This window comes from Colias philodice, chromosome 13 (assembly GCF_061535455.1).
Source record: "Colias philodice isolate Cphi_HAF_F1 chromosome 13, ilColPhil1 Martin Lab GWU primary, whole genome shotgun sequence".
Classification (NCBI taxonomy): Eukaryota; Metazoa; Arthropoda; class Insecta; order Lepidoptera; family Pieridae; genus Colias; species Colias philodice.
In genome coordinates this window covers 11,425,943-11,440,075 of record NC_143098.1, presented here as the reverse complement: position 1 = coordinate 11,440,075, position 14,133 = coordinate 11,425,943, and the positions used below count along the sequence as shown (strand labels likewise).

At 37.7% G+C, this 14,133-nt stretch overlaps 1 protein-coding gene across 1 annotated transcript in view; it reads left to right on the top strand.

Moving 5' to 3' along the window:
- The window catches only part of Usp30 (ubiquitin specific protease 30), a 109,519-nt gene extending 96,936 nt beyond the window's left edge, over positions 1–12,583 (top strand). The window contains exon 10 of the transcript XR_016316518.1: positions 12,515–12,583. The gene's annotated coding sequence lies outside the window, so the exon portion shown is untranslated. The remainder of the gene's footprint in view (positions 1–12,514) is intronic.
- The last annotated feature ends 1,550 nt before the right edge of the window (positions 12,584–14,133 follow it).

The following is a 14,133-nucleotide window of genomic DNA, read 5'->3' as shown; positions in this document are numbered from 1 at the left end:
AGCTGCAAATTAATTAAATGTAATAATTTTAAATTATCGTGCAAAGATTTTTATACATTCGCTTTAGAAAATGAAGAGCTATTAAAAGCTGTTTCTTCCAACAGCAAATATAAATGCCAAAAATAAATTTTCTCTATTTAACATTGCTGTTTTAATTATCTCCCGTAAAAAATAACTAAAACTCGTATTTTTGATGCTGTTAACCCTTAAATCAAATACTGGCAACCCTAGGTGCGGTGCGGTCGTGTGGCGAGTCGATCGCACCGCACGAGTACGGTGGTCCGGTCGCACCAGTTCGAACGTCTGTTTATAATCTAAGATAGCTTCGTTCCAAGAAGGTGACGCTACTCAATACAAACCTATATTAGTTTAGGTGTGTTATTCATTTAGATCCCCTATTATTGAATGTAGTTCGTTGAATTATTAGACGAATTTTAAGATGATGCTTATTACATTCGTTTTTATCACAGCCAATAATACCTACCTAGGTATATATTGTAATTCTAATCTTAGTAGTTTATTTAATAAATTACTTCAACTAGGTAGTACGTGATCTCATCACAGCTGTAATTCAATGTCTATTTGTGCAAAAATGCTGTAAGTTTTAATACAAACAGTGTAATAAGGACGTAACTCGAATAAAAATAGATTTGTTTATCTATTTGACCCACCTATCCTGTTGCCTGTTTTGTCATTATGGGAAATACAATTTTGCAATAGTTATAAATTTACTAAATTAGAAGGTAATTTTACTCAGGTGCCTACCTATATTTATTTAATTATTCAAGTTAAAATAAAGTAACTACAAAATTTTACTAAATAGGTTCTTATTAAAAAAAAAGACGGGTTGCACTCCGGGAGTGCTGGCAGAAGTGAAAACTTGATTATTAACGTTCAGCATGTTTGATATTTTGGAATGGTATCCGTCTTACGCACAGATCACAGAAACCTATGGTCTTACCTCTGAACAACGATCATATCTTTGTTCTGAGGGTCTTACGCATGGAAGATAAGGGCTAAAAAAAAAACATCTGTCTTACGCTTTTTCGATCAGGCCACGTGTCCTGACGCGAGTTTAAGATTTTATACCCAACGCCGCTAAAGAAGTTTTCACTTCAAAAATATCAGTTTAAAGGCTAGTGACCAGATATCGGAACGTGTAATCAACAAGGTAGCTATAGATAACAATGATAACACCGTCACATAATATCATTATGTCAGAATTCAGATCTAAGGGAAAAGTGGAAAATAATTAATAAATAAAAAAATAAACTGGACCATTTCATAGAATGGATGAAAAAATTAATGCAAGCATAGGACTTCTAATGTTTTTTTATTTTATTTTTTTGGCTTATGGCATTCAACAAGTGTTGGTTTAATTTTAAAATAAAAAAATTGTACTTTATTTTTAAGGCAATATAGTAATACTTAAACAAAAAAATGTCGCAAATCGCAATGTAAACGAAAAATTATTTTATTTATTTATTTATTACACTTTATTGTAATACAATCACCAAATAATAGGAAACAATAGAAAGAAAATATGGTACAAGAAAGATGTAATACAATCGGCGGCCTTATCACTAAGCAGTGATCTCTGCCAGGCAACCAAGCGGTAAAAAAGATATTTATTTTTCACGACTATAATTATCGAATAAAGTAGATTTCTTTAAATTTAAAAAAACCACGAACTAAAAAATGCAAATCTTTGGCTCGCAGGTAAGTTTCTGCTTTAATGTATTTTTTATTGCTAAAACTAACGTCCAAGTATTAAAGCACAGGAAACCCAAGGGCTATTTCAATAATATACCCATGTTTATTTATAAAGTTGAATCATTTGTTTTGCATCTGCGAATTAATTAGAAATTTCAATGAGATGTCGGCCTTGCCCCTTAGCGACTTGGCTTAGTGTATGATTTTATTAAAGTACATACTAACTTTTCCTGCAGTTTTGTCTACATTCTTCAGTGAGTAAGTATTATATTAAGTATCCTTAAAATATACGCGTTAAATTTGATGTAACTTTTATTCTTCAAAATTGTTTTTATTTTCTATAACGAAAAAAATAATATCAAGCAATCTTAGAATATATTTTCTTCTCTAAAATCCAACGGCAGTTTTATAAAATTACTGTTAAATAAGAAGCTTAGTAAATCCTTCATATTTTAGACCCCACAGGCTAAAAAGACAATAAAATGACTCAGTACTAAGCATTTCATCGCCTTAGGTGGCCCACTATCATCATTATAATTACAATTAACTTTAATTAAAATGTATCCTAGAGTGGATTAAATAAAAAAACCTATTCGTGGTTAATTAAAAACAATAAAATATAATGTGGGTGGAAGGAAAACTAGTTGAGAGCTAATCATAAACGACAGTTTTTATACCTATAAGGGCTTCTATAAACCGAGAACATATTATGTATAATTTTTCGAGAGAATATTTATGAGATATTTATGTATAATTTTTTATTGTAAATCTGAAAGTGTATGTTCCTTGTTCAAAATCTATGTACCGATTCTGACGAATTTTAGATAAGAGGTAGAATAAAAGTTGGCGATTAACAAAGTGATTTACTTTTTGCTGCGAATATAAAACTTGTAGAAAGCGGCGTTTCCAATTTTATTATCTGTATATTATTTTATCTGTGACGTTCCAAAATGGAACGCACTTGACTGAAATTTCAAATAGACATTCGAATTTCGAACGTTAATTTTCAAAGCAAAGCAAAAACGCAGATTGTCTTTTGTCTAGTTTTGTACTTTTTTATTGTTATTAATTAATTGTAAGTTGCAGTAACATGGTAAAATATTGTATAATGTTTTTGCAAAAGTGAGAGAACAGTAGAACGTAATTAAAAGGTAAATACAACGTTATTTCTTTCATTTTATACATGGGTATAAATTATTAGTATTTTGGGTATAAGTATCCCGCTTTTAAAAAAGTTGGTGTACCTACTTATATATTTATAGTCATCAATAATACATACAGTATAAAGGTATGCTTCTATTTTGATCATCATTACTTTGAAACATTTGGCTGCATTTTTATATCGTGATCCCCGAATATCATTATTTAGCGGGTAGTAACTTTTCATAAAAAACTGCTTTTCTATTTGCCGGATATTAATAGTAGTTTTTGTGAAAATCGAAAACGAATATGATTTTTTTAATGTTATTTTATTTTTGTACTAAAAGACACCTCAAATAATGAAATTCGGGGATCACGTTTCAAAAATTTTACCAAACATTTATTAGTTAAAGAATGATTATATTATAAAAACTGTTACCAACATTTACCAACTGTGCTGTTACTCAACTAGGTTATATTGCTGGTTGCTTTAAGAAAATCGAGATGAATAAAAGACAATCTGACTCAAGAATGACATAAACTGTCTGTATTTATTGCACGCCTCATAAGCGAAGCGTTGAGGTGGGTACTTCGCGCAAAACATCTGATTTTTCAAACTTAAAATGTCTTTATGTATCATACATTGCACTTGTAAGATAATACATACACACACATATTAAGAAAAAACACTATTTTTAACGTTTATGATATTTTTGATGTCATTTTTGTTATTTAAACTAGTTAAAAAACAGTTTAAAAAAGTTCTGTCTTGGACGTCCGTGTGTCTGTATGTGCGGATCCTTTTTCTTGTTAACACGATAGCGACCGAAATACTTTACTAATCGAGTCTTTTTTTTTCTCTTACGCTTGAGTATGCTCAGGAATAGAACCCTTTCATTTTTCAGGGTCTGATTCGATGTGGTTTAATTGTTATTAAATAAACAAAAATAATAATTAATAAATATTTATTAAAAAAAAATTATGAGGCGTGCACTTTTGGATTTTCCAAATTATATGGTATTTATGTTAACTGTGGCGCATTGAATTTAATATTTGTTATTCAATTTATACTAATCGAGATTTAATAAACAATCATTCTTATTGAAATACTTATGAGACTTGAGGGAATAGGAAATTATCTAACCTTTTTTATTTGGTATAGGTCGAACGTAGTACCTTTCTAAATCATAGGATTTGTATCTTAAATCGATTCATGCCATTTTAAATCTTGTCATTTTTTTCTGTACAAAGATTACAACTTAAACGTATAATTAGTACGATTTACGATGTTTAAAAATAAGATCAAGTGAAGTCCCATGTCCCCAAGTGGGGTAAGGGGCAGATGCATTATACATCTGTTTCACTGATCGATTTTCTTTAGGGACAAGTAGGTGATCAGCCTTCTGTGTCCTGCCAGACCGAGACATTTTTTTTTCTTTGTCTCTACCGGGAATCGAACCCAGGACCCCTCGGTTCTACGCTCACGCGTCAACCACTGTACCAAGGAGGCGGTCCAAAAAAAAAATAAGATCAAACTACTGTATTAATTATTTTAATTTCCAAGTCAACCAAATGAAGCAGAGATTACGATAATTCTTATCTACACAAACTTTTCGGATCAATTATGCCTTACTAGCGGTCCGCCCCGGCTTCGCCCGTGGTACATATTTCGCAATAAAAAGTGGCCTATGCCCTATGTCCTTTCTCGGGTATCAAAATATCTCTATACCAAATTTCATGCAAATTGGTTCAGTAGTTAGGCGTGATTGAGTAACAGACAGACAGACAGAGTTACTTTCGCATTTATAATATTAGTATGGATGTGCTATTTATTAAATAGGTTTGAAGTTGGTGCCGAACATTAAGCACTTAGTATTAAGCCCGTGCACCGACATCAAACCGTTTTAATAAATAGCACATATAAATAATATGTAGTAAATAATAATGTCAAATCTTTTTTATTTCTTACTTTTCCGTTTTTGAAGTCGGTTGTTTTTAACGCAGTTATTTTTATTAGTGAATATTAAGCTTTCCGTGCGATTAGAGCTTTTTATGAAAATTAAGCTCTCCGTGTGATTAGAGCTTCTTGTGAAAATTAAGCTCTCCGTGCGATAAGAGCCTTTAATGAAAATTAAGCTCTGCGTGCGATTAGAGATTTTTGTGAAAATTAAGCTCTCCGTGCGATTAGAGCTTTTTGTGAAAATTAAGCTTTCCGTTCGATTAGAGCTTTTAATGAAAATTAAGCTCTCCGTGAGATTATAGCTTTTTTGAAAATTAAGTCTCCGTGCGATTAGAGCTTTTTGTGAAAATTAAACTCTCTGTGGCTAACACACGATATTTTAGTGTATGTATTTTATCATACGTATATATTACACACAACATGTATTTAAATATTTTATTTCATATTTATATTCGTATTTAATTATAACACTAAACATTCATTACACAAAACACAAAAAATACAGACATGCATTACACTCATACAAAATAATTATAATATTTATTATTTTATGACGGAGTCGCGGTATTCGCGTAGTATGCGTGCCGCGACGAAATTATCACGGTCCCAGCGGGTAGATCGGAATATTTCTTCATGTTTCTTCACAATTGTAAAATTAAGAGTTCGATCTTAATTACCGAATGCGCATCTAGTCAGTGTCTTTTTTGTTCTTGTATTTTCATGCCCAAAGTGTTGCTTGTATCTGATAATTGTCTCTCTCCTTCTGTGTGGAGATAATAAACGTTAAAACTGTGAGTGTGTGGTTATTTGTGCATCACCCAAAGGTGCTGTACCTAGTGTAATTAATATCTATTATCACGCACCCCACAAATTGGTGACCCCTCTGAACACTATATATATAAAAACTATGTCCAGTGCAAGTGATTCCGAAAACGCTGATCGAGTTAATACTCAAGCGCGAAGGTGCGTCAAAATGGCGGAACGACCGTTGCACGTGTCGCCCGCCCAGCAACCATCTGTACATTTACGGATCCCACCTTTTTGGCCTGAAAAGCCTGCAATATGGTTTGCACAAGTTGAAGGGCAATTCGCTATAATGAACATAACTGACAATACTACCAAGTTTTATCACATTCTGGCCATATTAGATCGACAGTATGCGGTCGAGGTCGAAGACATCCTTACCGGCTCTGCTGATTATATTAAATTAAAATCGGAATTAATAAAAAGATTATCCGTGTCTAGAGATAATAAAGTGAAACAGCTGTTGATGCACGAGCAGCTGGGATTACGCAAGCCGTCACAATTCCTGCGGCATTTGCAGCATCTAGCTGGTCCCGAAATTCCAGAAGATTTCTTAAAGACAATCTGGACCAGCCGATTACCTGCTGGATTGCAGCCGATCGTTGCGTCACAACCTACGCTGTCCCTGGACGCCCTGGCTGAGCTGGCTGACCGCGTGTACGAGATCGCGGCTCCCACTACTCATGTTGCAGCGACTTCTTCATCGTCATCTTCGGCAATGGACGACTTGGCACGCCAGGTGGTGGAGCTGACGCGCCAGGCGAGCGCGCTATCCACCCAAGTAAGCAGTTCCCGACCCGGTCCCCGTGTGCGCAGAGATCCCTCTCCCCATCGTCGTCAACGGTCTTCTTCTCGACGGTCCCACTCTAATTACCGGCGTTACCCTATCTGCTGGTATCATAATAAACATGGCACAAAGGCTAACAGATGCATTAAGCCATGCGACTTCAAGGCATCGCACGACACGAAACGCGTACGACACTCAGTGATGGCGACTAACGCCTGCCCCATTTCCCCCGGTCGTCTTTTCATAACAGACCCCACTCTTAATGTTGAATATCTAATAGATACTGGTAGTGATATTTGTGTTTTCCCTATAACCGCTGTGTCTGAAAAAAGATGTAAAACTAATTACCAACTGTGTGCTGCCAATGGTTCCGTCATCGATACTTACGGTTACATTCAATTAAACCTTAACTTAGGCTTACGTCGCGTTTTTCCATGGCGTTTTGTTGTAGCTGACGTCACTAAAGCTATTATTGGTGTAGATTTTCTTTCACACTACCAAATTATTGTTGACGTAAGTAAAAAACAATTGATCGATGGCTTAACCAATGTCAGCAGCTCAGCAATAAATTGTAATATGATTAATTGTAATATTTCTAGTGTTAAGGTTGTAACTGGTGGTGATAGTAATTATCATAAAATTTTAGCGCAATACCCAGAACTAACACGCCCCGCTGGTACTCCAGGTATTGTCAAACACAACACTACACACCACATTCGCACAACTCCTGGCCCTCCTGTCTCCTGTTCTCCTAGGCGTTTGGCTCCTGATAAACTAAAAATAGCGAAGCAGGAATTCGAGGCTATGATAGCCAACGGAACAGCCCGTCCATCTGACAGCCCGTGGTCGTCTCCGCTTCACCTCGCATCGAAGAAGGACAATGGATGGCGTCCATGCGGTGACTACAGACTTCTCAACGCAAGAACGATACCAGATAAGTATCCAATCAGGCACATACAGGACTTTTCACACTGTCTGTCTGGTTGTACTATCTTCTCTGTCATCGATTTAGTTAAGGCCTACAACCTGATTCCTGTTTTTGAAGGCGATATCCCGAAGACAGCGATCACCACACCCTTCGGTTTGTACGAATTTCCTTTTATGACCTTCGGACTTCGCAACGCAGGTCAAACTTTTCAGAGATTTGTCGATGAGTTGACGCGAGGCCTAGATTTCTGTTATCCTTATCTTGATGACTTCCTGATATTCAGCAGATCAGCACAAGAGCACGAAGACCACCTGCGCCAACTCTTTACCCGTATGAGAGATTATGGTGTTCTTATTAACACAGCCAAGTGTGTCTTCGGCGCTCCTAAGGTAACATTTCTAGGCTACGAAATCTCTGAAAAGGGAACCAAACCTTTGGACAGCAAGGTGCAAGCTATTGCTGATTTTCCTGTCCCAAGAACTGTTCGAGAGCTACGAAGATTCTTGGGCATGGTTAATTTCTATCGACGTTTCTTGCCCAATGCTGCCCAAATTCAAGCACCATTAAATGCTTTGCTTGTAGGTTCTGTCAAAGGTTCTCATCCCGTGGTCATAGAAGGAAATTCGCTGCAGTCATTCCAGGACTGTAAGAAAAGCCTTTGCGAAGCAGCCCTGCTCGCTCATCCTGCCAGTGAAGCTAAATTAGGACTCGTCACTGACGCTTCAGATACAGCGATAGGTGGAGTCCTACAACAGCTTAAGGATGATGATTGGCAGCCGCTCGCATTCTTCTCGCGCAAGTTGAGCCCGTCACAGGTAAAATACTCACCATACGATCGAGAGCTCCTTGCCATCTACGAGAGCATAAGGTACTTCCGACACATGCTGGAGGCTAATCATTTTACGATCTATACTGACCACAAGCCGTTATGTTACGCTTTCCACGAGAGGAAAAGTAACTGCACGCCGCGTCAGTATAGACACCTCGACTTTATCTCGCAGTTCACAACCGACATACAGCATATATCAGGTGCAAATAATGTCGTCGCTGATACTTTATCGCGCGTATGTGAACTGCAGAGGCCGGTCGATCTAGAAGAGATGGCAAGGTTGCAAGTTACAGATCCTGAGCTCACTGCGCATCTCACAGGTGAATCATCTCTTCGCCTAAAACGGATGAATTTACCTGGAAGTCGCACTCAACTGTACTGCGACGTCAGTACACCGACTCCCAGACCTTTCGTCCCTACACAACTGCGTCAGCAGGTTTTCAATTGTCTGCACTCATTGAGTCACCCAGGCGCAAATTCATCAGCCAAGCTCGTTGCACAGAGGTTTGTCTGGCCTTTAATGCGGAAGGACTGCCGCGAATGGTCTAAGGCATGTTTGACCTGTCAGCGCTCGAAGGTGAACAGGCATGTCGCGTCACCTATTGGTACGCTCGCTTTACCTTCAGCGCGATTCAAACATGTCCATATAGACCTAATCGGCCCTTTACCACCTTGTGGTGATTATCGGTATTGCCTAACAGCCGTCGATCGCTTCACGCGATGGCCGGAAGCTGTACCACTTACCGACATCACCGCAGAAACTGTCGCGAAAGCTTTTGTGTCCTGCTGGGTAGCCCGTTATGGTTGTCCAACCGACGTCGTTACCGACCGCGGTGCACAATTTCAATCGGCCCTATTCCAGCAGCTCGCTAAGTCTATCGGTTTCGATCACCGTAAGACAACCGCATATCACCCGCAGTGCAACGGCTTGGTGGAGCGCTTCCACAGACAATTGAAAGCTGCAATTACCTGTCACGCTGACGCAAATTGGGTAGAAACACTACCTCTCGTGCTTCTCGGTATAAGAAGTGCTGTGAAAGAGGATCTGCACTCCTCCTCAGCTGAGCTGGTTTTCGGTGAACCACTTCGCCTACCAGGTGAATTTTTTGGTCACGACACTTCGTCTTATACTACCGATATCACCGACTTATCAGCTCGGTTGACAAATTTCGCCAGGAACATTCGCCCAGTACCAACTAAACATCATGGTAAGAAAAACATATTCATCTACAAAGATTTAGCCTCATGTGGTCACGTATTCCTTAGGGAAGACGCACTGCGCGGCTCTTTACAACCCGCATATACAGGGCCACATGAGGTCATTTCAAGAGATCACAAATTTTTCAAAATTAAATTAAAAGGAAAGTCAACGACAGTTAGCATAGACCGCCTTAAGCCAGCCTACTTACTGTCGTCTCCTACCGAAATCCTTCCTTCTCCCGCTCTTCCACCTCCCGATCCTCGCCTACCTCTTCCCAGTGCTCCTGTGGCATATACCACTCGCTCTGGGAGGAGAGTTCACTTCCCAGACTTTTATCGCCCTTAACCCGGTCTCTGGAGGGGAGTGATGTGGCTAACACACGATATTTTAGTGTATGTATTTTATCATACGTATATATTACACACAACATGTATTTAAATATTTTATTTCATATTTATATTCGTATTTAATTATAACACTAAACATTCATTACACAAAACACAAAAAATACAGACATGCATTACACTCATACAAAATAATTATAATATTTATTATTTTATGACGGAGTCGCGGTATTCGCGTAGTATGCGTGCCGCGACGAAATTATCACGGTCCCAGCGGGTAGATCGGAATATTTCTTCATGTTTCTTCACAATTGTAAAATTAAGAGTTCGATCTTAATTACCGAATGCGCATCTAGTCAGTGTCTTTTTTGTTCTTGTATTTTCATGCCCAAAGTGTTGCTTGTATCTGATAATTGTCTCTCTCCTTCTGTGTGGAGATAATAAACGTTAAAACTGTGAGTGTGTGGTTATTTGTGCATCACCCAAAGGTACTGTACCTAGTGTAATTAATATCTATTATCACGCACCCCACATCTCCATGCGATTAGAGCTTTTTGTGAAAATTTAGCTCTCCGTGCGATTAAGAGCTTTTTTGTGAAAATTTAGCTTTCCGTGCGATTAGTTTTTTGTGAAAATTAAGCTCTCCGTGGGATTAGAGCTCTTTGTGAAAATTTAGCTTTCCGTGCGATTAGTTTTTTGTGAAAATTAAGCTCTCCATGCGATTAGAGCTTTTTGTGAAAATTAAGCTCTCCATGCGTTTAGAGCTTTTTGTGAAAATTAAGCTCTCCGTGCGATTAGAGCTTTTTATGAAAATTAAGCTTTCCGTGCGATTAGAGTTTTTTGTGAAAATCAAGCTCTCCGTGCGATTAGAGCTTTTTGTGAAAATTAAGCTCCGTGCGATTACAGCCTTTAATGAAAATTAAGCTCTCCATGCGATTAGTTTTTAGTGAATATTAAGCTTTCCGTGCGATTAGAGCTTTTTATGAAAATTGAGCTCTCCGTGTGATTAGAGCTTCTTGTGAAAATTAAGCTCTCTGTGTGATTAGAGTTTCTTGTGAAAATTAAGCTTTCCGTGCAAATAGAGCTTTTTGTGAATATAAAGCTTTCCGTGCGATTAGAGCTTTTTGTGAAAATTAAGCTCTCCATGCGATTAGAGCTTTTTTGTGAAAATTAAGCTCTCCGTGCGATTTGAGCTTTTTGTGAAAATTAAGCTCTCCGTGCGATTAGAGCTTTTTGCGAAAATTAAGCTCTCCGTGCGATTAGAGCCTTTAATGAAAATTAAGCTCTTCATGCGATTAGAGCTTTATGTGAAAATTAAGCTTTCCGTGAAAATAGAGCTTTTTGTGAAAATTAAGCTCTCCATGGGATTAGAGCTCTTTGTGAAAATTAAGCTCTCCGTGTGATTAGAGCTTTTTGTGAAAATTAAGCTTTCCGTGCGATATGAGCTTTTTGTGAAAATTAAGCTCTCCGTGCGATTAGAGCTTTTTGCGAAAATTAAGCTCTCCGTGCGATTAGAGCCTTTAATGAAAATTAAGCTCTCCATGCGATTAGAGCTTTTTGTGAAAATTAAGCTTTCCGTGAAAATAGAGCTTTTTGTGAAAATTAAGCTCTCCATGGGATTTGAGCTTTTTGTGAAAATTAAGCTTTCCGTGCGATTAGAGCTTTTTGCGAAAATTAAGCTCTCCGTGCGATTTGAGCCTTTAATGAAAATAAAGCTCTCCGTGCAATTAGAGCTTTTTGTGAAAATTAAGCTTTCCGTGAAAATAGAGCTTTTTGTGAAAATTAAGCTCTCCATGGGATTAGAGCTCTTTGTGAAAATTAAGCTCTCCGTGTGATTAGAGCTTTTTGTGAAAATTAAGCTTTCCGTGCGATATGAGCTTTTTGTGAAAATTTAGCTTTCCGTGCGATTAGAGATTTTTGTGAAAATTAAGCTCTCCATGCGATTAGAGCTTTTTGTGAAAATTAAGCTCTCCGTGCGATTAGAGCTTTTTGTGAAAATTAAGCTCCGTGCGATTAGAGCCTTTAATGAAAATTAAGCTCTCCATGCGATTTGTTTTTAGTGAATATTAAGCTTTCCGTGCGATTAGAGCTTTTTATGAAAATTAAGCTCTCCGTGTGATTAGAGCTTCTTGTGAAAATTAAGCTCTCTGTGTGATTAGAGCTTCTTGTGAAAATTAAGCTTTCCGTGTGATTAGAGCTTTTTGTGAAAATTAAGCTCTCCATGCGATTAGAGCTTTTTTTTGTGAAAATTAAGCTTTCCGTGCGAATGGAGCTTTTTGTGAAAATTAAGCTCTCCATGCGATTAGAGCTTTTTTGTGAAAATTAAGCTCTCCGTGCGATTAGAGCTTTTTGTGAAAATTAAGCTTTCCGTGCGATTAGAGCTTTTTGCGAAAATTAAGCTCTCCATGCGATTTTATGCGGTTATCAATTCGGCCGGTATATTTTTATTTTATGTATGTACACCGTACACCGTATGTTTTTTCGGATAGGCCCAGTAGTTTTTATTTTATGAGCATTTTTGTCTGTACTCGATGACTAAGTTGATATGTAGCAAGTAACTTTGATTCACTTCCCGGTAACCGATTGAGCTGAAATTTTGTATACGTATGTAAATTTGATAGCGATGAAACATTATCATGACATGAAGCTGATTTGATGATGGAATCGGAAGGTGGCCATAGGAACTCAGTAATATATTGACTCAACTTTATCGAGTTTGGGCTCGTTTGATTCGTGTTGAAAAATACACTAAAAAGTATTAAATAAAAATAACTGCGTTAAAAACAACCGACTTCAAAAACGGAAAAGTAAGAAATAAAAAAAAAATGTTGTGTGGTTTTATGAAACCACGGTAAAAGTGAAACTGTTCGAACGGTTCCGAACACTGCTTTGTGTAGCGCAGGGGTTCCCAACCTTTTTTTGTCTACTGCCCACTTTATGAATAAATTATTTTTTAACGCCCCCCTTTTTAAACATACTTAAAAACCGCTAAGTACTTATAACTGATTATTGAAACGCAACTTTATAGTATTCGGACAGAGTATCTTTTATTGAAAATAAAACAAACATAATCAATTCTTATATAAAAACTAATGTGAAGGTTGAATCTGATGCTGTTCAATAAGTTTGTTGATATCAGGTTCCAATTTACTCAAAAACAGCCGCAAGTCGCCACGTCACGCCAAGAGCTAATACCGCGATGCTACGCACTTGTACGCACTACATTACGCGTTCTAATTGACGTGTTGAAAATGACGAGCGAATGCAGCCCGCAATGTATATTGGGTAATGAATTATTTGAAGGACATTTTGAAAGACTTATACTAAAATATCGTTGTTTTTTTACTTTCCGATGAAAAGAAATGCTTCCTTTGTTTAAGTTAAGCACTTGGCTTCTTGCACGGCAAGTAATTACCGCACATGAAGGCATTTTCTCATAATTTTGTCGCTGCGTTCGCAGTACTTCTCTCCGTTGCAGATAGCGAGTGACTAAACAGCGCGATCGCATAGATGTGAGCAGTGCTCATATCCTTGGCGCGTCTGCCCCGCCTACGCCTTTCTAACACCTTTTATATGTTCTGTGGCAAGAACAAGTATTATAGAACCAGCCGATTGATACAGGAATGTACAAATCGGATTATTTAACAAAAACTTGTTAAAACATGATTGCCCGCGGTCTATTATTTCGAACCGAGTTTGAGCTATATCTTAATTAATATTAGTTGATGTTCACAAGATGTCGACTCTCGAAATCGAGAGCTCAGTCGGTGTCTAAGCGTCTTCCTAGCTAGGTTGATGAAATTATAAATCGACCCCAAAGCCCTACACAACGCCCCCTTTTTTTTCTGGGTCTCTTAACGCCCCCCTTTAGGCCTGCAGCGCCCACAAGGGGGCGTTATCGCCCACGTTGGGAAAGACTGGTGTAGCGCATGTCGCGTGTCGGTCGGCTGCCGAGTAGGTATACCTACTCGGCAGCCGCGATACACGCGACATGCGCTACACAGACCAAAAAGTTTGAGACGATGTAATAAAAGTTTCACTTTAAAAGATTTGATATTATTACTACATAATATTATTGTACATATTTCGCAATAAAAAGTGGCCTATGTCCTTTCTCGGGTATCAAAATATCTCTATACCAAATTTCATGCAAATTGGTTCAGTACCTAGTTAAGGCGTGATTGAGTAACAGACAGACAGAGTTACTTTCGCATTTATAATATTAGTATGGATTAGTTATTTATATGTTAAACTTTACATGATTATGGGCCGATTTTTCAATGCTTGGATAAAACTTATTCGTCGAACAATGTATAAAACTACCATTTTAAAAACGTATTCTTAGTGCCCGTATTTGACAGTTTACGTGACATTTTAATATTTTCGTGTAATAGGTACTTTATTGGACGGATAAGTTTTATCCAAGC